The sequence below is a fragment of the Mustela erminea genome, chromosome 4 (genome assembly GCF_009829155.1).
Source record: "Mustela erminea isolate mMusErm1 chromosome 4, mMusErm1.Pri, whole genome shotgun sequence".
Taxonomy (NCBI): domain Eukaryota; kingdom Metazoa; phylum Chordata; class Mammalia; order Carnivora; family Mustelidae; genus Mustela; species Mustela erminea.
Window position 1 is genome coordinate 50,241,844 of NC_045617.1, and position 26,064 is coordinate 50,267,907.

The 26,064-nt window shown below is 36.6% G+C and overlaps 2 long non-coding RNA genes and 1 pseudogene across 3 annotated transcripts in view; 1 reads left to right on the plus strand and 2 right to left on the minus strand.

The window, feature by feature from the left end:
- The window catches only part of LOC116588314, a 105,655-nt gene that overhangs the window by 42,581 nt on the left and 37,010 nt on the right, over positions 1–26,064 (plus strand). The window contains exons 1-2 of one of the 2 annotated variants that reach the window (XR_004284883.1): positions 7,823–7,864; positions 12,350–12,421. The exons of the other annotated variant lie outside the window; for it this stretch is intronic. This is a non-coding gene — a long non-coding RNA (uncharacterized LOC116588314). Of the gene's footprint in view, positions 1–7,822; positions 7,865–12,349; positions 12,422–26,064 lie in introns of those variants that run through there. 2 annotated transcript variants of the gene reach the window in all.
- On the minus strand, positions 272–24,723 carry LOC116588317. The gene is made up of 3 exons (XR_004284886.1): positions 24,712–24,723; positions 17,957–17,964; positions 272–345 (listed from the first exon to the last, which is right to left on the minus strand). It is a non-coding gene; the product is annotated as an uncharacterized LOC116588317 (long non-coding RNA).
- LOC116588308 lies at positions 8,165–9,275 on the minus strand (annotated as a pseudogene).

Sequence of the window (26,064 nt, forward strand, 5' to 3'; positions counted from 1 at the left end):
TGAGTCCATAATTTACATCAGGATGTTTACATCTTAGTGATGTATGGGTTTTGTTCTTGTTCTGTGGATTTTGATGAAAGTATAAAATTTTATAACCTGTATCCACCATATATCCATTATAGTATCACACAGACGACTTTCAGTATCCTAAAAATCATCTGTTGCTCTTTTCATTCTACCCTCCTTCTCAACTTCTGGCAATCACTTGATCTTTTCACTGTCTCCATAGTTTTGCCTTTTCCAGAATGTTACATAGTTGGAGTACAGTATGTAGCCTTTCCAGATTGGCTTCTGTCACTTGTAATATACATTTAAGTTTTCTCCATGTTTTTTATGGCTCGATAGCTCTTTTCTTTTTAACAGTGAATAATATTCCATTGTTTTGGTATACCAAAGTTTGTTTTTTCATTCACCTTTTGAAGGACATCTTGGCTGCTTTTGAGTTGGGACAATTATGAATAAAGCTGCTATAAACATCCATGTGCAGTTTTTCCATATAGACTTAAGTTTTTAACTCCTTTGAGTAAATACCAAGGAGTGTGATTGCTAGATCATACAGTAAGATTATGTTTAATTTTTAAAGAAATCACCAATCTGTCTGTCAAAAAGGCTGTACAATTTTGCATTCCTCCAGCAATAAATAAGCAGAATCCCTGTTGCTTGGCATCCTCAAGAGAATTTGGTGTTGTCAGTGTTTTGTTTTTTTACCATTCTAATAGGTATGTAGTGGTCAACCTGAACTTTGAATCTTGCAAGTTGGTACATCTTAGAACATGATAATCAGTTAGTATTACAAGGCATAATTTAAGATGAAATTGTATGGTATGATTGCTATTATTATTTTAAATTTGAATTATGAAATTTTGTTTATTTCTTTCTGATCACTTAAACCTTTTTAGTAACCAATTAAAAATGTAATACAGAGTTTTATCTCAGCTCTGATATCCTTTCTTTTGTATAAAGTTGACCAAAAAATAATGAAAACAAAAATATCAAAGCTAAGACCTGTTGGAAACTGTAAAAAACATAAAACTAAAGAATGTAATGCCATACATCAGTGGGGACCCAGGTTTTCTCTTACTGAGGGAAGATTCTATGAAGACATATGGGGAAGAATTTCTAATCCTAGTTTCAGAGGGGGAAAAAAGAGAGGGAAAAGACAATTATGTTTTACTGTAGAAGTTATGTAAAGAAAGAAATACAATACGAATCAAATTATTTAAAGAAAGAGTTTATGATCTTATAAACTGTCTTCAGTGTAATCCTTGTTGTGTATGAGGAGAGAGGATCTTAGAAGCTTTCTGAAAATTAGAAGTCCTGATGATGATAACAAATGGCTAAAATATTTTTTAGCTTTTGAAATCCAGTTCTCCTTATTATAATATTTTAACCTACCTTACAAAGTAGAGTATTTCCATTTTACAGAGGAGGAAGCTGAGATTCAGAAGGTAAGTAGTATGTTGAAGGTCACATACATGAAGGGTCCAATGGAGGAGCTGAAATTTGAATCATTCCTGCTGCACTAGGAATCAAATTTCGCTCAGAGAATGTTTAGGGAAAACATCGGTTTAACATTTTAAATATCATCATTCCTTGTTGAAAGTTATAGTTCTATTTTTTGTTTTCTTCTTCTAATGATGAATGAGTAATGTGGCCAAAGGAGCAGAAGTGATTTTTCTAGGCATCTGACTGACTATATAATGTCCATTGGGATAAATTCAAAACTATATTCCTTAAAAAGTGAGTAACTAATCTAAATCTATTATATGCTCCACAGTGATTCTGGAGTCCTTCTGTGGGGTCAAGATAATACATTCAAACTCAAAGTTAATGATAGGTCTTTCCAACTATAAATAAATACAATCATTTTCCAAACATTAAAAATAGTCTGAATGAACTCTAGTTATCTCTAGTTAAAAAACTGGTTCCCGCACTCACCAGCTCTGTGACATAGGGCAAATGATTTAATGACCCTAACCTTCAGTTCTCGGGTCTAATAATAGCATGGAGATTGGATAAATTAACTTAAGTAAAAGCACTCGGTATGGTCCCTACCACCAAGTAAGTAAATATTAACTCAGATTATTATATTATTCAAAGATACAGCTAAAATGGCCTAGTTTCAAAAAACACAACCAGAGGCATATTCCACAGGAGCATATTTAAAAAGTAGCTTTCAGGCACGACTTGAACTTCAGAAATGACAAGAGTACCAAAATAAGAATGGGGATATCCAGTTTAAAATGTGTTAGTGTAGGTGTTGGGAGTTGATGTGAAAGCCCTTGGTCTTTTGTGCTCTCTGTAATAGATGGCAGCACTTCAGTGAGAGAATAATGTCATATAAAATCAAATGAGCTATATATGGTTGGCTTGGGCATTATGTTAATATCAAATAGTGTAAACTGGCCTATGATCAGTTGGCATTTTAATCCCACAGGTGCTCTAGGCCCTTCAACATCAAAGTCCAGTTACATTCCTATTATTATTGATGTAGAATGTTCAGACTCATGGGGTTCCTGCCCTGTCAGTCAAAAAATGTTAAAGGAACAGCACGATCTTCATGCTGAGCTCAATATGAGTAAATCACTGATACTCAACCGTTTCAGCAAACTAATTATGCTTTCATCTTTCTAGTCTTAAAAAGAACAGTTTCTCAAAAAAAGGGAAACAATTTCTCATACAACTGTGAAAAATCTAAAAATCAGTTTTCCAAGTTTTGAAACTCAAATTCAGCCAATGCTATCAACCTTGAAAATATGTGAAATGATGAATGTGGCATTTCCACAGTTTGCCTGGGAAGTAGGTAACATTAGGATGCCCCATCTGAAAAGGGCAATGATAATTTGGTGGTTTTGGGAAATGGCATATTGGATGATAAATGCCAAGGTCTTGATGTGGATGCTGAGGTGTGAAAGTTACCCTCTGTTTTCGTGAAGACTTGGGGATATTGCTGCTTCTTTAATTTCTTACTAAGGAAATTTCAGTTTTCCTATGAGACGGAAACCAAGTTAGCAATAACTTTGGTAAACATTTTACTGGGATCACAAAACTCTTTTCTGGGGACATTGGTCCTTAGAGGATAATTTCTCGTAACTTTGTTACACTTACCTCAGTGGGGTCATTACTTTGAGTTTTACGAAAGGAAAAGCCAGTGTAATCAATAGAGTTTAATTAAATTCAACTGTCATATTTAGGTACCTGGCCTTGGAAGAGGAGGTGTTTCAGGCACAGATAGAAGCCGAAGGAAAAAATTTGGAGATTTGAAAGGACATTCTGTATTTGGGAAATGGCAAGTTAGGCGCTGGAGCCTTGGAGGAAGGCCAGAAAAGAGGAAAGAGACTTTTTTTATTTTTGGAAAGAGACTTTTTGATCTCTAGAATAAAAGTGTCTTTCAGTGAGAGGTCACTGTCAACGCAAAGGCCTTCTAGGTTGTGTAAACTTTTGCTGTTCCTTTTTCTTCACAGTTTCTCCTATTGGTTCTTTTCAGTTGGTAACTGAATAACTGTGGTTAACTGCCTTTGAATGACAGTCTTGGCATGGCTGGAGCCATGTCAGTCATGTCCATACCTGCCTTCTTGTTCCTATATCTTTCTTTTCTTTTCTTTTTTTTAATGTAAAGATCTATTTTTATTTATTCTGGGGAGAGGGAGGAGCAGAGGAGGAGGGGAAGAGTGTCTAAAGCAGACTCCATGCTGAATGTGGAGCCTGACATGGGGCTCAATCTCATGACCCTGAAATTACCACCTTAGCAGAAACCAAGAATCAGATGCTTAACCAACTGCACCCAGGTCCTCCCATATCTTTCTTTTACTTTTTTATCTGAGACTCTCTTGACTGAATTCCACTTTTTTAAAAAATTAAATTAATTTATTTATTTTCAGAAAAACAGTATTCATTATTTCTTTCACCATACACAGTGCTCCATGCAATCCGTGCCCTCTATAATGCCCACCACCTGGTACCCCAACCTCCCACCCCCCTGCCACTTCAAACCCCTCAGATTGTTTTTCAGAGTCCATAGTCTCTCATGTGAATCCCACTTTAAAAAAAAAAAATTATTTATTTATTTGAGAGAGAAAGACAGAGATCACAAGCCAGGGAGAGGAGTAGAGGAAGAAGCAGATGCCTCCCTGAGCAGGGAGTTTGATGTGAGACTTGATCCCAGGACCCTGGGTTCATGACCTGAGCTGAAGGCAGACGCTTAACTGACTGAGCCACCCAGGTGCCCCTTAATCCCACTTTTGTTCCTCAGATGGTTTGATTTCTTCTGGCCTGGCTCCTAATACCCTTCTGTTTGTTCACTAATTTTTGATTGTTTATGTTTATACTGGATGGAATCTTTATCCCTGGCTTTCAGTCTTGTCTGGACCAGATTCTGTCCCCACTCTACCTGTACCTCCCATAGTGTTCCAGCCATATTCTTTCAGGCAGAACTAACTCCTCACATATCTTGCTATTGACTTCAACTCTCTGTATCCTGCCTTGCAGTATAATTTCTCTCTTTCCCACTCTTTCTTTTTTTCAAGATTGCTTTAGCTACTTGATGTCTTACATGGCTCCATAGAGATCTTGGGGTGGGCTTTCTATTTCTGTGAAAATGCTTTTGGAATTTGGTAGAATTGCATTGAATTTGTAGCTTTGAGTAGGATGGACACATTAACAACATTAATTCTAAAGTCTTGTTAGTCTCATGCCTTGTGCTAGTATGTGTGGTGTACCATCTCCAGTGTACCTATATCTTCTAAAAAGCCCTCTCAGCCTCCCAGTTTCAGCCAGTAATGCTCAAAATGTCATTTTTATGCTCCCCTATGAACAGTTGCCTCATTGCATTGCAATAGTTTGCATACACAGCCACTACTGGGCTCTTGAAGCAATAGTCACACACATTCTGTCCATCTTTGACCGTCAATAACCATTAATTGTTTGAATTATCAAATATGCTGATTTTTTATTACCTGAGAAGACTCCTGCATGTCTCTATGATCAGTTTTTGGAGCTAAGAGATTATGAATCAATATAAACATAAGTATAAGGTACTTTTGATAGAATGATTCTATTGGGAATCCTAGACACAGTATTCTATTATCCATATGCAATTGGTATATAACTTGTTGCTTATTTTAAACATCTTATTTCTGCTCTTCTTTTACTATTTTGAAAAGTAAAGAGTGAGTCTCTATGTAAAATTACAATATATGTCTTCTTGGTTTAGGTTACATGAATGGAATAGGAATTTTCTGTCTATATACTATGACCACCTTTAAGTTCTCTAGTAACAAATGTGACTAGATTCTCTAGAACAGTGGGCTTCAAACTTTGTTGACTGCATACACATCTGTAAAAATAACTAAGCATATATCCCTATATATATATTAAACATTTTAATTTCATTATATAGATAATAAAGATACTTATATAGATAAGTATGCAAGATATACTTATATAGATACTTATATAGATATTACTATGTTCAAGGCACTGAACATAAATTTTAACTTTTTCTATAAATTTTAACAAATTTTTCTTCATAACAACCCTATGAAATAGGTATTATTATTATCACCACTTTCCATAAAAAAACTGAGGCATAAGGAGATTAAATAATTTGTCCATGTTAATAGTAAGTAGTAGGATTTGGCAGTCTGTTTCTATGTTCATGCTGTTAATCCACTAATCTGCCTTTATAATAAATATAAAAAAACTGAAATAAATAATGCTAACATAATTCATACATTACAGAAACCATATAAAAATGTAAAATAAGGCTAAGGTGAACAAAACAGTATTTTATAATGTCAGGTTAATTATAAGGGGTGCATGTTATTTATGACTAGTTTTCACAATGAAGAATATATGCACAATAATGTCCATAATTAAATAATTGTGAATATAAAAGAATAATTTAAGTTGTTTTGATAATTTTTAATTTTTGACCAACTCTTTGATTTAATTAGATCATCTTTGTTTTTATCACATAATGTGAGCAATGAGGAACATATACCAGGAATAGAACTCTCCGTGCTGCCATTTTCTTACTCACTTATGGGTTTGCGTCATTAACATTATCTTTAACACATGATGTTTTTGTCAGAATATTTTAAAGTAATTTGTTCTTCTTGTGAAGGTTAGTTTAGATAAACTTGACAATATAATCTGCAAATCCTCCTAAACTGCTGTAAGGTAAACTGCTATAAGTTGTAACCTGCTGAAATCAGAGAATGAATGCATGAGACACCACCATTTATTCTTCTGTGTTTGGATTATTTACTCTTTTTTGAGGACGTTTTGCTCACTGTATGACATGTGGGGTCTCTGATACACTTACTGAGCAAGGATGCCAGTGATAATATCTGTATTAAATATAGAGTCTTACCTTATTTTCTATTTTTAGAAAAAAATAGATGAAGAAGTTCTAGTATTTTTCTTTACATATCTCCCAAGGTTGTCTTGTGCTTCTCCTGGGTGTATGCACACCTCTTCTTAGTTAGAAGTCCTTAAAATGCAACTGAAGAAGTCACCTGACTGTAAGGACTTAAATATGAACTCTCCTGAACATAAATATTCAAATATGAATAGAATACAAATATGATTACTATTACTGCTCAGAGAGGCAAAGGAGGGCTTGTAAACATGAAATGCAATTGAGTTGCAGCAGAAATTTGGTTCCCAAATAAAAATAGGTATTGTTAATCTACTAAAAAAGTGACAAAAATTTAAGTTGCACTAGTTCTTTCCGTTAAAATATTTCTTTATAAATTTTTTTGGTTAGCCAGTTGCTTTACAGATATGCTTAATGCTTAATTTAAATCTTTTGGTTGAGGCCTATAGGCACATTGTGGAGTTAACAAAATGGGATACACCCCATTGTTTCTATCTTTACACTGCTAATCTGGGATCTGCTACTTGATTCTATGCATTAATGAGCCATGAAATATTATTCTTCTGCTAATTTAACTCAGGGAGGCCATTGGGGATTTGTTTGAACAATTGAGAGAGGGAAGGAATGCTTAGCTTACAAATTGGATCACTGAAATATACTCAGATTTTTCTTTGGGAAAAGAAAGTTGTGTGACAAAAAAAACTACTTCACAGTTTAGAAAAAGAATTTTCAGAAGCTATAGTATTGTTTACTCACTATTTAGAAACTTAAAGAAGACATCATGTTTTATAAAATAAAATGCTAATTTCTTGGTAAATTGCATAGTCTTTATAGTTGTCCCTTTCTAAGCAATCTGGGACAAGAAACCTCACTTTAATAGTTTGATGTTTTTGACTAACCTAAGACCTTATTTTACCTTTTGTAGTTCAGCTCAAAGTAGTTAATAGGCCTATCATTATCAAATGTAAACATTTTCATAAGTTTGGATAAAACAACAATGAAAATATTAAATGTAAATATAAGCAGATCAGTAATTTTAAGAAAAACTGTCCCTTGAATCTGAAGTATTATATCCTCTATAATGCAAAGATATTTTTGATAGATGTCAGTCAATGCAGAATGAATGGCATAAATGAAATTCACAAATTATACTGTTTTTATAAAATGTATTCATCCTCTGTTTTCACTAAATTAAAATTTTTCATTTCCAAGCAAAGAGCAAATGGCACAAATATTTTTTGAACATATAATTTGACTGTCTCATTCATTCTTACACATTTTTTTTTACACAGAAGTTACTTTTATTATATTAGAATATTCTTTTTTTTTTTTAAGACTTTATATATTTATTTGGCAGAAGGAGACATACCAAGAGAGGGGACACAAGCAGGGTGAATGGGAGAGGGAGAAGCAGGCTTCCCACTGAGCAAGGAGCCTGATGCAGGGCTCAGTCCCAGGAACCTGGAATCACGACCTGAGCTGAAGGTAGGCACCAAATGACTGAGCCTCCCAGGTGCCCCTAGAATATTCCTTAATGAGTTGGCAATTATTCATGTGAAGGAGAGTTTTTAAAAAAAAGATTTATGACTGTATTAACCTTGTCCTTGATTAAAGATTTATGAATTATATAAAAAATATTATTGCCTAGAGTAGGTTACTCTGGAAGTAGTAGTAGAGAAGATCTAAGAAGCTGTGAACTTAGAAGATCTTCTCCCTGCTTGTCTGGCTGTTCCAGTTGGACCACAAGTCTTAGGTACAAGGATGAACATGGTTTTTTTGTTGAATTTAAAGCTTTACAACAGTTTAAATGGTCTTTCCTGCATTCATCAGTTCAAAGGCTTCATTAATTTGGTCAGAAGACAGATTATGAGTCACAAATTCATCAACTTTTACCTTTTTGGACATATATTCAGACACAAACTTTAGAACACTTCCCATGCTCTTCTATCCTCCAGAGGCAGTGCCTTTCCACGTGTGGCTTGTTAACCAGCTAAATTGGGTGACTGGTGATTTCTAGAGCTATTCCAGTGACAGCGGTGACACCGCAGCCTTTGTTGCAGGCCTGCAGTGCTCTCATGGCTTTCATGTTACCAATACACTCAAAGGAATAGTCCACTCCCCCCTCAGTCATTTCAATGAGCATTTCCTGGATGTACAGAAGTCCTGGGAATTAATACATTCAGAAGCTCCAAACTCCTTAGCCCTTGCAAATTTATCTTTATTGATGTCCACACCAATGATCCAGAACTCACCAGCTACCTTACTGCCTATGAGAGCCGCCAACTCCTCCTGGGCCAAAGATGGCACAAGTAGAGCCAAGTTCCACCTTAGCAGTGTTCACAGCAGCACCATAACCAGTTGAAATGCCACACCACAGAAGGCAGACTATTCAAAGGTGCTAAAGGATCAATTTTAGCAACACAGATATCAGCCACAACTGTATATTCAGGAAACTTGCTGCTTCCTATGTAACATAAATTGTCTCTCCTTTGCAAGTAAATCTGTTAGTACCATCTGGCATTAATCCTTTCCCTTGAGTGACTCTTATTTTCTGGCAAAGGTTTATTTAGGGTTTAGACAAAATTTTCATTCTCCACATTGTGGGATGTAAAGTGGGATGACAGTATCACCTACCTTCAGTTTAGTAACACCTTTGCCAGCAGTTTTCATAATTCCAGCACCTTCATGTCCCAGGACCACTGGAGAACTCCCTTCAGGATCAGTCCCACTCAGGGTATAAGCATTGGTGTGGCAAACTGCAGTGGCAATAATGTTAATTTGAACTTCAGGAGCCGTTGGGGGTGCCACCTCTACCTCCTTTATAGAGAGAGGCTTTCCTGCCTCCCAGGCAACTTTAGCCTTGCACTTGATAACCTGGCTGGCCATAGCCTCAGACTCAGTCAGTGAGCAGGGGACATCTGGGGTGGGACCCCATCCTCACATAATTTTAAAAATAATTCATGCTTGTGAAAAGTCAAATAACATAAAAATGAGAAATTGCTGACTTCTGACTTTCCCTTCCAAATACTCTGTCAACTTACCCAGAGGCAACAATTTTTATTCCTTTTGGTGTTTCCTTCTAGTATTTTCCTCCATATTATTCTGCTTATTTCCCATCAAGGTAGGTCTTTCTGAATTGGTATCTTACATTCTTTTTTTTTTTTTTAAAGATTTTATTTATTTATTTGACAGAGAGAAATCACAAGTAGACAGAGAGGCAGGCAGAGAGAGAGAGAGAGAGAGGGAAGCAGGCTCCCTGCTGAGCAGAGAGCCCGATGCGGGGCTCGATCCCAGGACCCTGAGATCACAACCTGAGCCAAAGGCAGTGGCTTAACCCACTGAGCCACCCAGGCACCCCGGTATCTTACATTCTTTACCCACACTTTACTTTCCTGACCAACTATCATTCTGATGTAATAAGTTGGGGGGCCAATCAGTATTCACTTTTTACTTTATTATCAAGGTAAAAATGTTATTTACTACAAAGCCAAGTAGTAGTCTATAACTATTTCTTTCTCATAAACATTTTTCTTCATTGATAACAATTTCTTTTTTTTTTCTCTTGCATTAGTTTTCAGCATACCTACTATCAGTTTTCAAAGACTCTATCTAATGCTTATCAGTATTTATTTCCAAGCATTCAGCATTTCAAACAGTTTATCAATATCATGAACTTTTAGACTTCCCTCTGAGATCCTTCCATTTTACTTTTTCTATCTGGATCAGTTGTTTTTTTGGCCTGATGAATTACTGTCATCCTAGGATCTCATTTTGCAGCTCTATCCTATGTTGGCTTTACTGTTTGCTAGATTCTGTGTCTTCATCTTTCTTTTTTTTTCTTCTTCTTTTATTTCATTTTTTTCCGAGGCACATCTTCCATGGCTTCCTAAATTTTATTTTAAAAATTTTATTATGTTCAGTTAGCCAGCTTCCTAAATTTTAAAATTTATTACCTATCCAAAATTTCATTTGCTTTCTCCTCATACTTGATTGATACTTTGATGGATGAAAGTGGTAACTATTCATACTTTCTGATGGCTAATATTCCATTATGTGTGTAAACCACACCATCTTTATCCATTCATCTGTTGCTGGACATCTCAGCTCTTTTCACAGTTTGGCTATTTGTGGACATTATTGCTATGACATTGGGGTGCAGGTGCCCCCTTGGATCACTACATATGTATCTTTGGGGTAAATACCTAGTAATGAAATTGCAGGGTCAAAGGGTAGCTCTACTTTCAACCTTTTGAGGAACCTCCATGCTGTTTTCCAGAGTGGCTGTATCAGCTTCCATTCCCACCAACAGTCTAAGAGGGTTCACCCTTTTCTACATCCTCGCCAAATCTATTGTCTGCTGACTTGTTAATTTTAGCTATTTTGATGGGTGTGATATGATTTCTCATTATGGTTTTTATTTGTATATCCCTAATGCCAAATGATGTGGAGCATTTTTTCGTGTGTCTGTTGTCCATTTGTATGTCTTCTTTAGAGAAATGTCTGTTAATGTCTTCTGCCCATTTCTTGATTGGATTATTTGTTTGGGTGTTGAGTTTGGTAAGTTTTTTATAGATTTTGCATACTAGCCTTTTATGACATGTCACTTGCAGATATCTTCTCCTATTCTGTCAGCTGTCTTTTGGGTTTGTTGACTGTTTCCTTTGCAGTGTAAAAGCTAAAAGCTAAAAATAAAAATAAAAGATAAAAATCTTGATGAAGTCCCAAGAGTTCATTTTTGCATTTGTTTCCCTTGCCTTTGGAGACATGTGTAGCAAGAAGTTACTGTGGCCGAGGTCACAGAGGTTGCTGCTTGTGTTCTCCTCTAGGATTTTGATGTATTCCTGTTTCACATTTATGTCTTTCAGCCATTTGGAGTCTATTTTTATGTATGGTGTAAGAAAGTGGTCCAGTTTTGTTCTTCTGCATACGGCTGTCCTATCTTCTCAGCATCACTTATTGAAGAGACTTTTTTCCATTGGATATTCTTTGCTGCTTTGTTGAAGATTAGTTGACCATAGCATTGAGAGTCCATTTCTTTGTTCTCTGTTTTGTCCCATCGATTTATATGTCTAATTTTGTGCCAGTACCATACTACTATCTTGATGATTACAGCTTTGTAATAGAGCTTGAAGTCTGGGATACTGATGCCACCAGCTTTGGTTTTCTTTTTCAACATTCCTTTGGATATTTGCAGTCTTTTCTGGCTCCATACAAATTTTAGGATTATTTGTTCCAGCTCTGTGAGAGAATTTGATGGTATTTTGATAGGGATTGAATTGAATGTGTCGATTGCTCTGGGTAGCATAGACATTTTAGCAGGATTTGCTCTTCTAATCCATGAGGATGGAATGCTTTTGCATTTCTTTGTGTTTTCCTCAATTTCTTTCATGAGTGTTTTATAATTTTCTGAATACAGATCCTTTGCTTCAATGGTTAGGTTTATTCTTCAGTATCTTATAGTTTTATGTGCAATTGTAAATGGGATCGACTCCTTAATTACTTCTGTCTCATTGTTAGTGTATAGAAATGCAACTGATTTCTGTGCATTGATTTTAATCCTGCCATGTTGCTGAATTCCTATATGAGTTCTAGCAATTTTGGGGTGGAATCTCATGGGTCTTTCACAAAAAACATCATGTCATCTGCAAAGAGTGAGAGTTTGGCTTCTTCTTTGCCAATTTGAATACCTTTTATTAGTTTTTTTTGTGTGATTGCAGAGTCTAGGACTTCTAGTCTATAATAGTGGTTATAGTGGACATCCCTGGTATGTTCCTGACTGAAAAATTGAGAACTTTTCTCCATTAAGAATGATATTAGCTGTGGGCTTTTCATATATGACTTTTATGATATTGAGGTATGTTCCCTCTATCCTTACACTGTGAACAGTTTTAATCAGAAAGCTGTGCTTTGTCAAATGGTTTTTCTGCATCTGAGAGAATCATATGGTTGTCTTTTCTGTTATTAATGTAGTGTATACCGTTGATTGACTTGAGGGTTATTGAACCACCCCTGCAATCCAGGAATAAAACCCACTTGGTTGTGGTGAGTAATCCTTTTAATGTACTGTTGGATCTTGTTGTTTAGTATTTTGGTGAGAATTTTTGCATCCATATTCATCAGGGATATTGATCTGTAATTTTCCTTTTTGGCAGGTTCTTTGTCTGGTTTTGGGATCAAGGTAATGCTGGCCTCATAAAAAGAGTTGGGAAGTTTTCCTTCCATTTCTATTTTTTAAAAAAGCTTCAGAAAAATAGGTATTAATTGTTCTTTAATTGTTTGGTAGAATTCTCCTGGGAAGCCATCTGGCTCTGGACTTGAGTTTGTTGGGAGATTTTTGATTACTGCTTCAGTTTCCTTGCTGTTTATGAGTCTTTTAGCTTTTATATTTCTTTCTCTTTAGTTCTGGTAGTTTATACATCTCTAGGAATGCATCCATTTCTTCCAGATTGCCTAATTTGTTGGCCTATAGCTGCTCATAATATGTTCTTATAGTTGTTTGTATTTCTTTGGTGTTGGTTGTGATCTCTCCTCTTTCTTTCATGATTTTATTTATTTGGGTCCATTCTCTTTCTTTTGGTTAAGCCAGGGGTTTGGTTAAGCGAGCTCCTAGTTTCGTTGATTTGTTCTACTGTTCTTTGGTTTCTATTTCATTGATTTCTGCTCTGATCTTTATGATTTCTCTTCTCCTGCTGGGTTTTGGCTTTGTTTGCTGTTCTTTCTCCAGCTCCTTTAGATGTAGGGGTAGGTTGTGTATTTGAGACCTTTTTTTTTTTTTCTTAAGAAAGGCTTGTATTGCTATATACTTTCCTCTTAGGATCACCTTTGCTGCATCCCAAAGATTTTGAAGTTTTGTTTTCATTTTCATTTGTTTTCATGAATTTTTAAAATTCTTCTTTAATTTCCTGGTTGGCCCATTCATTCTTTAGTAGGTTGCTCTCTAGCCTCCATGTATTTGAGTTCTTTCCAACTTTCCTCTTGTGATTGAGTTCAAGTTTCAAAGCATAATTCCTTGATACCAGTGTTTTGGTATCAGTTGAGACCTGATCTGTGACCCAGTATGTGATCTGTTCTGGAGAATGTTCCATGCGTTCTCAAGAAGAATGCGAATTCTGTTACTTTAGGATGGAATACTCTGAATTTATCAGTGAAGTCCATCTGGTCCAGTGTGTCATTCAAAGCCTTCGTTTCCTTGTTGGTCTTCTGTTTAGATAATCTGTTCATTGCAGTAAGTGGAGTGTTAATGCCCCCTACTGTTACTGTATTGTTATCAGTGTTTTTATTTAATTTTGTTATTAATTGGTTTATATAGTTGGCTGCTCCCATGTTAGGGGTATGAGTATTTACAATTGCCAGATCTTCTTAGTGGATCAACCCTTTAATTATGATATAGTATCCTTCCTCATCTTTTATTACCATTTTTGGTTTAAAAATTTAATTTGTCTGATATAAGGATTATCACCCCAGGTTTTGCTTGATATCCATTAGCATGATAAATGGTTTTTCACCCCCTCACTTTCAATCTAGAGGTGTCTTTGGGTCCAAAATGAGTCTCTTGCTGACAACATACCTATGGGTCTTGCCTTTTTTTCCAGTATAATACCCTGTGTCTTTTGATTGGAGCATTAAGCCCATTTACAGTCAGAGTTAATATTGCAAGATAAGAATTGAGTACCATTGTATTACCTGTAAAGTCACTGTTTCTGTATATTGTTTTTGTTCCTTTCTGGTCTATATTACTTTCGTGCTGCCTCTTCACTTAAAGGATCCCTTTTAATATTTCCTGAAGGGCTGTTTAGTGATCACAAATTCTTTTAGTTCCTGTTTTCCTGGAAACTTTTCATCTCTCCTATTTTGAATGACATCCTTGCTGGATAAAGTATTCTTTGGCTACCTATTTTTCTCATTTAGCTCCCTGAATATAACATGCCAGTCCTTTCTGGCTTGCCTGGGTTTCTGTGGATAGGGCTGCTGCCAGTCTAATGTTTCTACTTTTGTAGGTTACAGACCTCTTGTCCTGAGCTGCTTTCAAGATTTTCTCTTTATCTCTGAGATTTGCAAGTTTCATTATTATATGTCAAAGTGTTGACCTATTTGTACTGATTTTGAGGAGGGTACTCTGTATCTGCTGGACTTGAATCCCTTCTTCTTTCCCCAGATTAGGGGAAGTTCTTTGCTCTACATTGCTCCAGTATACTTTCTGACCCCTCCTTATTCTGGGGTCCCAATTATTCTTATATTGTTTTGTTTTATGGTATCACTTATCTCTTGAATTCTATAGTTATTTCTCTTTTTCTCAGCTTCTTTATTCTCCATCATTTTCTCTTCTATATCACTAATTCTCTCTTCTGTCTCTTTTATCCTAGCAGTTAGAGGCTCCATTTTTTATTACTTCTCTTTAATAGCCTTTTTAATTTTGATTTGATTAGATTTTGGTTCTTTTTTTGTCTCCAGAAAGGGATTCTCTAGTGTCTTTTATACTTTTTTTCAAGCCCAAGTCGTATGTTTGTAATTGTTATTCTGAAGTTTAGTTCTGAGATCTTACTAATAGCCATACTGATTGCATCCCTGGCAATAAATACTATCTCTTGTTCTCTTTTTTGAGATACCTTTTTCCATCTTGTCATTTTATCCAGAGAAGAATAGATGAATGAGAGAGCAAAATACTAAAATGGCAGCAACAACCCCAGAAAAATACACACTAAAAAAATCAGAAGAGAACCAAAACCAAATATGTGTGTGTTTGTATGTATATATATATACATATATATGTGTATATATATGTATATATATATGTATGTATGTATATATATCTCATCCGAGAAGTGAACAGAACAATACAGTAGATCCTGTGTGTATTTTGGTTTGTTTGTTAGAAAAATTGATCCCAAAAATTATAAAGAAAGAAAAACATATATACATATATAAATAAAATTAAACATAATGAATGAATAGCATATAACTCTAAAAATGAAATATTTTTTCATTTCAAGACACACAAAAAGATAAGGAATATTGACAGGTGAAGAGAACAGAGCAATCCACTATATTATGAGTGTACTCTTGTCAGTTTGTTAGAAGAAAATATATCCCCAAATTATAAAGAAAAAATACACACACACACACATATATATATACACACAAAAATAAGATTAAATACATTGAAAGGATAGAATGTAAGTGTAAAGAAGAAAATTTTAAAAATTTTAACAAGAAAAAAAAAAGGTGATCAGACAGGTGAAGATCAGATCCATACACTAGATTTTGGGTATATTTTGGTCTGTTTGTTAGAAGAAACTGTGTCCCAAAAGTGGAAAGATAGAAAAGTTTATATAAATATACAAAAATAAAATTAAATATAATGAGTGGATAGAGTGTAACTGTAAAAATGAAAATTCAGAGTTAAAAAAGAATTAATAAAATAATAAACTTGTTGAAAAAAGAAAGAAAAAAATTAAAATTAAAAAGGCTAAGGAATCATGGGGAAAAAATCATGAATTCTATATACTATTTTTTCCTAGCACTGATGTTTTGTAGTACTCTAAGATCAGTAATCTTGGCCTTATCCAGATGTTCTTGTTAATCTTCTGGGGGAAAGGCTTGTTGTACTGATTCTCCTGCATCTTTTTCCTGAGGGGAATTGCACTGCCCATACCACGGGGCCAGGCTATGTAAGCTGCTCCAGATTGTTCTCTGTGGCTTTTGTTCCCTGAAGGCTTTCTGTGCCACTTTAGAAGATGAGAGTGGAAATTGTGACCTCCCAATCTCCAGCTCCAGAGCAGAAAGCTCAGGGCCCCAGGCTTCATTGGTCCTTCAGGAAAAAGCAGTCAATCACTCCTATCTCCCTGGTCTCTTCCCACAATGTGTGCTCACCCAGCCTGTGACCAAGTGTGTCTATCTGAGGCACACAAACCCACTTGGAGTCTCCAAGCCCTGCAAACTCCACCTGCTCCACTCCTCCTGGGGAAGAAAAGGAGAGTCTTGTCCCAGTTCTGCCCCTTGCTGGGCCCCTGCTCGTAGAGCAATTGACTGACCTATGGTTGTTGGAGGTTTCTGGCAACCCCAAGCTGAAAGCCCACTCCTGGGCTTGCTGATTAGAGCCAGCTTCTCCTCTCCAATGCCTGGAAACTCTTCCACACTCAGTTACCCCTGGTCTTCCTGTGACCCTGGGGATCCTGAGACCATACTGTCCCACCTATAAATCTGCCTCACTTCATCACCTGAGCGCCTTTCAGGCAGGGATATCCCTCACTGGAGCAGAATTCTAAAAGTTTAGATTTTATGCTCTGCTGCTTATCACTTTGTTGTGCCGGCTTATGGAGGCTCCCTTCCCCCCTCTACCCACAGTTTATCTTCCCATTTGTTGCCTCTGAGTCACTTGTCTAACCTCCTACCTTGCAGAAAGTGGTTGCTTTCTGTTTGTAGAGTTGAAGCTATTCTTTTCTTAGATCTTCAGTTAAGTTTCATGGTGTTTAGAATGATTTGATAGCTATCTAGCTGAATTCCTGGGACCAGACAAAACTAAGGTCTCATACTCCTCTATCATCTGGGACTATCTCACCTTGTACATTTCTTTAAACAATTCTTTTTTGATGAATTTATCCCCTCTGCTTTTTTCTGTCCCATCTTTATGTAACTCCTATTATTCAGATGTTAGATCTGATAGAACAATCCTCTAAGTCTCTTTTCTCAATTATTTTCCAATCTTTTATCTCATTTTAATTTTTTTTTTTTTTAGAGATTTCTTTTAGTGTGTCTTCTAGATTGTTCATTGAATTTTTCCTGATTCTAAAATTTTAATTTCCAAGTGCTTTTTCTTATTTTGGGTCATTTTTTTTTCAAAGTGTTTTCTTTTCTTTTATTTCTTTCTTTGTTTTTTTTTTTTGTGGACATAATAATTTTTTTATCTTTCTGATAATAATAAATTTTTTTCTTAAAATTCTCTTTTGAGAAAATTTTGGCTTTTTTGGCCCTTCAGTTTTCACTGTAGCCTAAGTCCTCTTTGTCCTGATTCTTCCTTCTCTTACTGTTGGCTGCATTTTTTGTGTTCTGCCAAGATCTGAATTCTCTGCTACAGTTAGGCTCCAGAGGCCATATTAATGAGAAGATTGTTGAAATAGTCACTTCCTGTTTGGTGTGTAAGCATATAATCCTCTAACTTGTAGCAAGAAGATGGACCCTAAGACTTATTGTCCGCTTCTACAGATCTAACAGATGCTCAGGGGAGAGTAGAGATTTTCATATTTAACTATTTCCTGGTGAATATTATATAGATTATATTGGCTCTTTCAAGTATCAGTGTACTGTAACAGAATCATACTGGTAAAACTTCTCAATACCAGAATCTAGAAATTGGGAGTTTTAGATTTTTTTGCAGGTTAGTGGTAGAAATATTTTGAGAAGGATGGGAGTTTGTGTGTCATTTTATTTAATTATTTTATTAAACAGGTAGATAGCCTCACCCATTTGTAAGTAGTTGGAACCAAGGTTCAAGGGCTGGGCTTTTCTTCCTTATAGTGATAAGTGTGGATGGTGTATGGGGGAATGTTCCATAAGAGAAGGAACAAAACATAGTACAACAAAAGGGGCTATGGAAAAACCCAGTGAGCAGTTTCATTGTTGCCTAGTAGCAGTAATGACTCTTCTAGGAAAGTCTAGTCCTTGGGCTTATAGCCTCTGGAAGAGTTACAAAGTTACTACACCGAGAGGTCATTGAAAAGGCTATTTTAGAAAGAGGCCATTTTTATGTGTTCTTTTAGATACCTGACACAAAACGTAGGTTTAATAAATAGTACATAAAATGTTACCTCTAGGGAAAAATTACATTTTAGATCTCCATTTGCTCTGTCACAGAACAGCATGTGAACCAAAGACAAGGGAGATAAGGATTTATATAGCAGTCCCAACTGTACACTGTACATGTACGCATGGTACTGGATTATAAATGGTAAATGTCTTCTGTTTTGAGGGAAATCAAAACAGCCCTCTCAGAGATAATTTTAGACTTTTACCAATATTCTGTTTCAGCTCTTTAAGAGTGTATGCACTGATATATGGATGATTATGGAGAAGAAAAAACTGAGGCTTAAAATACCAGAGGATTAGAGTTCAGTATCTTACTGGGTCAGTAGTATCTAGAAGAATGTACATAAAATGATTCTCAGACATGAAATTTGTTCTTTTGTATCTGACAGAACACATCTGATGAGAAACAAACCAACCTATTACCTCTGGATGAATGTGGCTACATAATTTGTGGCATATAGTGCAAAATGAAAAGGCAGAGGCCCTAGAAAGAGTCACAGCCCAGCCTGAAGCCAGGTTTGGGGTTCTTCTAACTGCAGGGCACTATGCAACTGAATAGGTCTCATGTGCATGAAGCCAGCCCTTCCTTTGGCTGTGTTTGCTCAGGATGCCAAGGAGGTATTCTAATTTTCGATATCTACCCAGCTTCCTTCCTCTTCTACTACTGATGTCTACAATTCTGTCTCCTCCCTGGTAAGATACAATTACCCCTAAATTATTGGTCACTATCGTCTCCATTGTTATGCATTTTGTAGATACAGTAGATTTGATATATGGCAGGATGAAAAGAATCAGGGATGGGAGAGAGATGAAGTTTGGGAGGCCATGAGACTGCCAGGGCATGGCATGAGAATCTGGAGTACCTGTGGCAAAGAGGTGCCCTACTGAAGGTGACATCCCTGAAATGGCCTATTAAGAATGGGTTGAAGAAAGTTTTTATGTTTCTCTGTTGTACATGAGATTTATATCAGGGTAATCTTTTATACACCGGGAAGATGGTGGTGGACTAAACTAATCTTGGTGAGTTTGGATGTCTGTATGCTTGTGCTAGGGAGTATTGAACTGGAGGGATTAAGGATACAAGGAAATATTCATTCCTCTAGCCTGCAAATGCTGGGTTCTTTTTTTTATGCCTCAGCAGATCCTGCAGCAGTTTACTTTTTTATGTCTAGAAACTTCAAAAATTGTTCCTGAGAAAAGTTTTCCTACCTTACGATACACTTGCCCATTACCTCAAAGCAGAGGTTGGATTTTTTTTTTTTTAAGATTTTATTTATTTATTTGACAAAGAGATAGAGAGAGAGCACAAATAGGCAGAGGGAGAGGGAGAAGCAGGCTCTCCGCTGAGCAGGGAGCCCGATACAGGGCTCAATCCCAGGACCTAGGATCATGACCTGAGCCAAAAACAGCCGCTTAACCGACTGAGCCACTCAGGTGCCCCGAGGTTGGATATTTTTAATGTGGAAAAATAGGAAACAATCTCAACTTTCATAGTGAAACATCAACTATCCATATACCTGTGTGGTGCATAAATAATATTACTCTCTTTTATTAACATACAGAAGGGCTGGGTATCAATTACCTATTAACAGTATAATGCTGTATAACAAGCAACCAACACCCCCCCCCCATAGTTTTACAATAAGCATTTATTTAGCTCATAAATCTGTAGTGTTCCCTGGTGTGGGCTGGGCTTTGCAGGGCTTGCCCAGGTGTCTGTGGTTGGCTACACAAGGCAATTAGGCAGCTCTTGTTCTTGGTTAGGTTTGCTCCCATGATGGGGCATTGGCAGGCTATTGGTCGATTCTTGTTCCTTTGGAGGACTTGGCTTCACTCTATGTGTCTATTGTCCACTAGTAAGCTAGCCTAGACATGTTTTCATGGCAACGGCAGAGGACAAGAGGCAGGCAGAGTCATAGAAATATTTTTTTCCATCTTCTATTTGCATCATATCTGTTATATCTCATTACTCAAGCAAGTTGCAATACCTTGATAAGAAGATGGATTCTGACCTTTTAGGGAAGAGAACTGCAAGGATATATGGCAAAAGATGTTGATAAAGGGTGAAGTGAAGAATTGGAATTGTTCAAAGAATCAATTTACCATAGTTGGTAATCTGGATATTTACCAGTGACTCTAACAGTCTGTCAAAAGTCCTGTTAAGACTCTTGATATTTAGATTAAAAGCACATGCTAAGTTTCTGTTCTTCTATATTGTTTAAGTGTTACCATTGAATCAAGCTGGATTACTCAGAAAAACTTATACCTATATACCAGTTTTTAATTTATTGTCTTTCAGCCCCAAATCAACATTCCATGCCCTGCTATGTGAAACTGGAACTGAACCCCGTTAATATTTCTTCTCTGCCAACTGGCTTGATATTAATCTTTGTTAATACATGGTGCTGCAGGGACCTTATCAAGGTGATGGTGGCAGGAAGGCACTTCCCTTCCAAGTTCTGATTCTCATTTGTTTTTATTCATTGTGGAAGTCAGTTGATCAGTGTGCAGATGGCCCAATGGGGCTCTCTCCAGTGGCATTCACGGACCAGCTCCTGCCTCTCACCTGGCCCCTGTGTCAGTGGTAGCTGTGGTTGCACCTTCTGGTAGCTATCTCCCTACCTGGCTGGGACACTTATACAGATCAGATGGCAAATGCCCTCTGGCAAGTTTCTTCCCCTCTGACCATCTATTCCTGTGGTAGCCCTTGCCCTCCTCAAAATCCTTAGTTTTTCATTGCTTGCATTCCCTTGGCCTAGTAGTTGCTTTTCTGCAAGTGCTACTTCTGAATCCCTTAGAGCAGGGGTTGGCAAACTATGGCCAGTGGGCAAAATAAGGCACTAGCACTGCATACTTATCAAATTAGTTAAAAATTCATAATTTTGATACCTAATTATGGGAAAGTTGTAGGTAAGCAAGTATTCAAATGCAATGTTGGAATGAGTGTACTAACTTTTGGGAAGTCAATATGAATTATATAACATATAATTATATATGCAATGTGTAATGAAACCCTTAAAATGCACACATCTTAGCTCAAAAGTTTATAAAAGAATGGAAGATGTATAAAGACTTACATATAGGTGTATTTATTATAGTTCTGCTTATAATAGCAAAAACCGGGAAAGCTTTAAATGTCTAACAGTTGAGACTGGCTGAGCAAATTATATCCATTATATCCATGAATTAGATTATATTCATGTTGGAGAATAATATTTATTAACATGGAAAAATCATAATTTTATTTTCATTCTCGCATTTGTAGTAATACATTCTAGAGGTTTAAAAGAAAGAATAATCAGTTGGGATTGGGGAGATTTTGATGTTTTCTTCCCTTTGTTCTTCTCAAGTTTTTCACATTTAGGTGTTTTTAAAGCTCCCTTTTTAAACCTTGTGCTACTGGGCCACTCATGTAAACCTATCTTTCTTTATTGCTTAAGAAGGCTTTTCACCTTCTCCAACTTGAGATGTGGTCTTTATTTAATATATTTTTATATCCATTGTACTGATCCTGGCCATAGAATCCCAGCTATCCACTCCCTTGGTATTGGGTTATCATTAAATCACGATGTAGTGTTTTGGGGAAGATGTTAAACCTCACTAGAGGCCAGGAACTTTCAAGAAGATGGAAAGTGATGCTTGCACACAAGCATTTTCAAATTGGGGATGAAGTTTCCTGACTCCTCTCATTTCTTCTGATAAAGATTCTACCCCTATAAAATAATATAAAATAGAGTTGTAGGGGTAGGGCTTGTGTTGGCAGGACCTGGGAAAATTGGGAAATATTATTTTATGAGAAGTGATTTCTTTTCTTTCTTTCTTTTTTTTCCCTTTAATGTGTATTGGCTCCAAGCCCAGCATGGAGCCCAATGTGGGGCACGAACTCACGACTATGAGATCAAGACCTGTGCCAAGATTAAAAGTCAGACCCTCAACTGACTGAGCCACCGAAGTGCCCCAAGAAGTGATTTCTTGATATATATGTATGTCATGGTAAAAAAATACGTACCTTGAGATTGACTGGTGGTATCGTTGCCTGTCTTATGAGGCCACAGTAGCATCAGGAGGACAGTAACATCCCTTAGACATCATCATCTCAGTGACCACAGAGGTCACAACTACCAAGGGAGAGACCTAGTATGGGTGATGGTATGTACTATCTAAAGGAGGCTAGAAGAAGCCCCTATACATGATAGAATTATGGATTTTTTCCTTTGTGTTTTAAATTTTTTTCTATAATAAATCAGTAGTATTTGTGCAAGTATTAACAAAAGTAATAAAAATTTATTTGGAATTAAAAGAGCCTCAATCTAAAGAAAAGAGGTCGAATTTTACACTTTCTTTTTTTTTTTTTTAAGATTTTATTTATTTATTTGACAGAGAGAGATCACAAGCAGGCAAACAGGCAGGCAGAGAGAGGGAAAGGAGGAAGCAGGCTCCCCGCAGAGCAGAGAGCCCGATGCTGGACTCGATTCCAGGACCCTGAGATCATGACCCGAGCCGAAGGCAGCGGCTTAACCCACTGAGCCACCCAAGCGCCCCAAGGTCGAATTTTATACTTTCTGATGTCTTCTTCTTCCTTCCATAAATCACAGTGCTTAACTGGCTACCTTTTCCATCTACAGATAAGGACAGAGTTTATGAGTATGACAGGCAGAAAAATATACAGTCCTAAAAAAGTATTTTTTTTTAATCTTTGACCCCTCAGGAACACTGCATTACACAATTCTAAGGGTCACTACTCACATGTCTTTGATGTGAATTATGCCCCATGGAGTTGAAATGTAGAGTTGCTCTTCTCTCCCCTATATTTACTTCTTAACTTACTTAATTATGTTGTTGAGAATAAGAAGCCCTAGAGGATATTCTAGATTGCTTCGTAATTTAATGTATTAAGTCAGTTTTTCAAAAAGATAAATTAACTTTGACACTTGACCTACTGTCCAAATAGAGCATTTTACTTCTTTGAACCATTTTCTAATTCTTGAAAAAAGTCAGGGTGATTTACTTGATATCTTACAAACTGAGACTCTGGGCACTAAGCTAGCGAAGACTCATTAACATAATCAATTTAAAATTGTTTAAAATTGCTGGTATGTGTGGTAGGCTCTAATGTCTTTAGGTCCTGGGTTAAATTCTTTAAACTGAAATTTTTGGTTGGATAGTTAACATATCTTTGCGCAGAGCAAGTATTTATTTAAGATACTCTGATGTTATATTTTTGCATTTCAAGTCCATGAAATTTTGAGAGGGAAATGTAGATGACTCCCTTATCAGAAAGTCATGACCTGTTCCACGTCTGAGTCTTACTGATTGTAGTTTTTTGGGTCCCATGTTGACTTTGTTATATATAAAATGAACATCATAATACCTGCTCATATTAGTTTTCTATGGCTGTCATCACAAATTACCATGAACTTAATAGCTTAAAAACAAATTTATTATTTCACAGTTTTGTAGGTCAGAAATCTGCATAGGCCTCATGGGACCAAAATCAAATTGAGAGCAGGGCTTCATTCCATACTGGTGGCTCTAGGGGAGAATCTATTTCTTAACCTTTTCCAGCTTCCAGAAACTGCTCACATTTATTGACTTTTTCTTCATCCTTCACCTTCAAAGTTAGCACTGTAACATCTCTCTGACCCTCATTCTTCTGCTTCCCTCTTCCTCTTTTATGGAACTTTGTGATTATATTGGGCCCCAATGGAAAATCTAGGATAATCTTTCTAACTTAAGGCTAGGTGATTATCAACTTTACTTCCCTCTGCAACCTTAGTTCCCCTTTGCCTGGCATTCTAACAGATTCACAGGTTCTGAGGATTAAGATGAGGACATTTCAGGAGGCCATTATTCTGCCTATCCACAGCTATACCCACCCTACTTGGTAGTTAAGAGAATAAGATATAAAAGCATTTTAACATTATCTATTACTATAATATAAAGGTCCATTTAAAATATTGGATGGATAGGGGCGCCTGGGTGACTCAGTGGGTTGGGCCGCTGCCTTCGGCTCGGGTCATGATCTCGGGGTCCTGGGATGGAGTCCCGCGTCGGGCTCTCTGCTCAGCGGGGAGCCTGCTTCCCTCTCTCTCTCTCTCTGCCTGCCTCTCCATCTACTTGTGATTTCTCTCTGTCAAATAAATAAATAAAATCTTTAAAAAAAAATATTGGATGGATAAAATATTTTTGTGTGTTTCAAGTTGAAATAAACTGAAAAAGTCATCCCCATCAACATTTGATATTACCAGTTTTTTGTTTTAATATAAACTAGTCAGTAGTTATTTTGTAACTTTGATCTGCAGTTACTTAAGACTAATAAGAGTGAATGCCATTTTATGTGTTCACTGGCTATTTGTGTATCATATTGTAAAAGGTCAACTAAAACATTTTATCTATTTTTAAAAGGCTCCATTCTATCTGCACTGAGTTGTATGAATTTGCAGTGCATTTGTGTTATGGCAATTTACCTAAGCTGGAACTACTATTCCGAGGATTCCCTGCCCTGCACAGTTCTGATTACTGTAGACCACAGGAGGAAATTTGCACAGAATTTGGGATACAAATGTGAAGAAATAGCCATTCTTCTTTTCATTTGTGGAAGGTTAGAGCAAAGCGGATAGCACTTTGTTGCTTATTTGCCGATTACCTTGCTGACATGAGACAGCAGCTGACTTGTAGCTCCTTTTGTGCAGCGAGGCTTCTCTACCCGACCCTGAATCCTAGACTGGCTACATGTTTGTCTCCTGTGACGGGTTGAATTATCCTTCCAGAAGATATGCTGGAGTCCTAATCTTCAGTCCCTCAGTATGTGGCCTTACTTGGAGATAGGGTCTTTACAGAGATACACTAAAATGAGGTCATTAGGGTAGGTGGTAACCCAATACAGCTGGTGTTCTCATAAAAAGGGAGGGTTTGGACACAAAGACAGACATGTACACTGCAGGGAGAATACCATAGGAACATGAAGGAAGAAATTAGAGTGGTTCAACAGAAGCCAGGAACATCAAAGATTGCCAGCAAACCACCAGAAGCTAGGAAGCTAAGATCTGAGAGGCATGGACCAGATGCTTTTTCAGCCCTCAAGAGGAGGCAACCTGCCAACAGGTTGATCTCTGACTTCTAGCTTCTAGAACTAAGACAATAAATTTCTTTTCTAAGCCACCCAGTTTTTAGTACTTTGTTAAGGCAGCTCTAGCAGACTAATGCATCTCCTTATCACTGATGTTAGAAGCTTGAAAGTGGTGAGAGATCTACAAGGGTTCCAGTTTGTCCTTGGGGTTTCTAACCCAAATTTGCAGATTCCTTTGTCCTTGCTTCCCTCATTTCACATCTGACTTTACTGCATGACTGTTTTATCTGATGACTTCATGTTCTAGTGTCAGATAAGAGGCAACAGATTCAGAGATTCTCCCATAATTTTTTGAGGTTCATATAATAAAAATGTCTCTTTCCCTGCCTGTGTGCATACATGCACATGCACACACACATACTTTCTAGTGGTTCTGTTTCTTTGATCCAGCCTTGATTAACATAGAATTCTTCATATGCGTTTCATAGCAATCCTTAGTTAGGTATATATTATGGGAATATTTTCCCCTCAGACTGTGACTGTCTTCATTTTTATAATGGTGTTTCTGAATAGCAACAATTCTTAATTTTGATGAAATAAGATTTATTAATGTTCTAAGTTTATGGTTAGTGATTTTTTTGGGATCTGGTCTAAGAAATCTTTCTTTACTCCGAAGTCATGAAGTACTCTCCCACTTTTTTTGAGCATAGTATGAGGTAGTGGTCAGAATTCTTTTATTTATTTTTTTTCTTTCTCTTTCTTGTGGAGATTCAGTTGTTCCAATACCATTTATTAAAATGACCTTTCTTTCTTC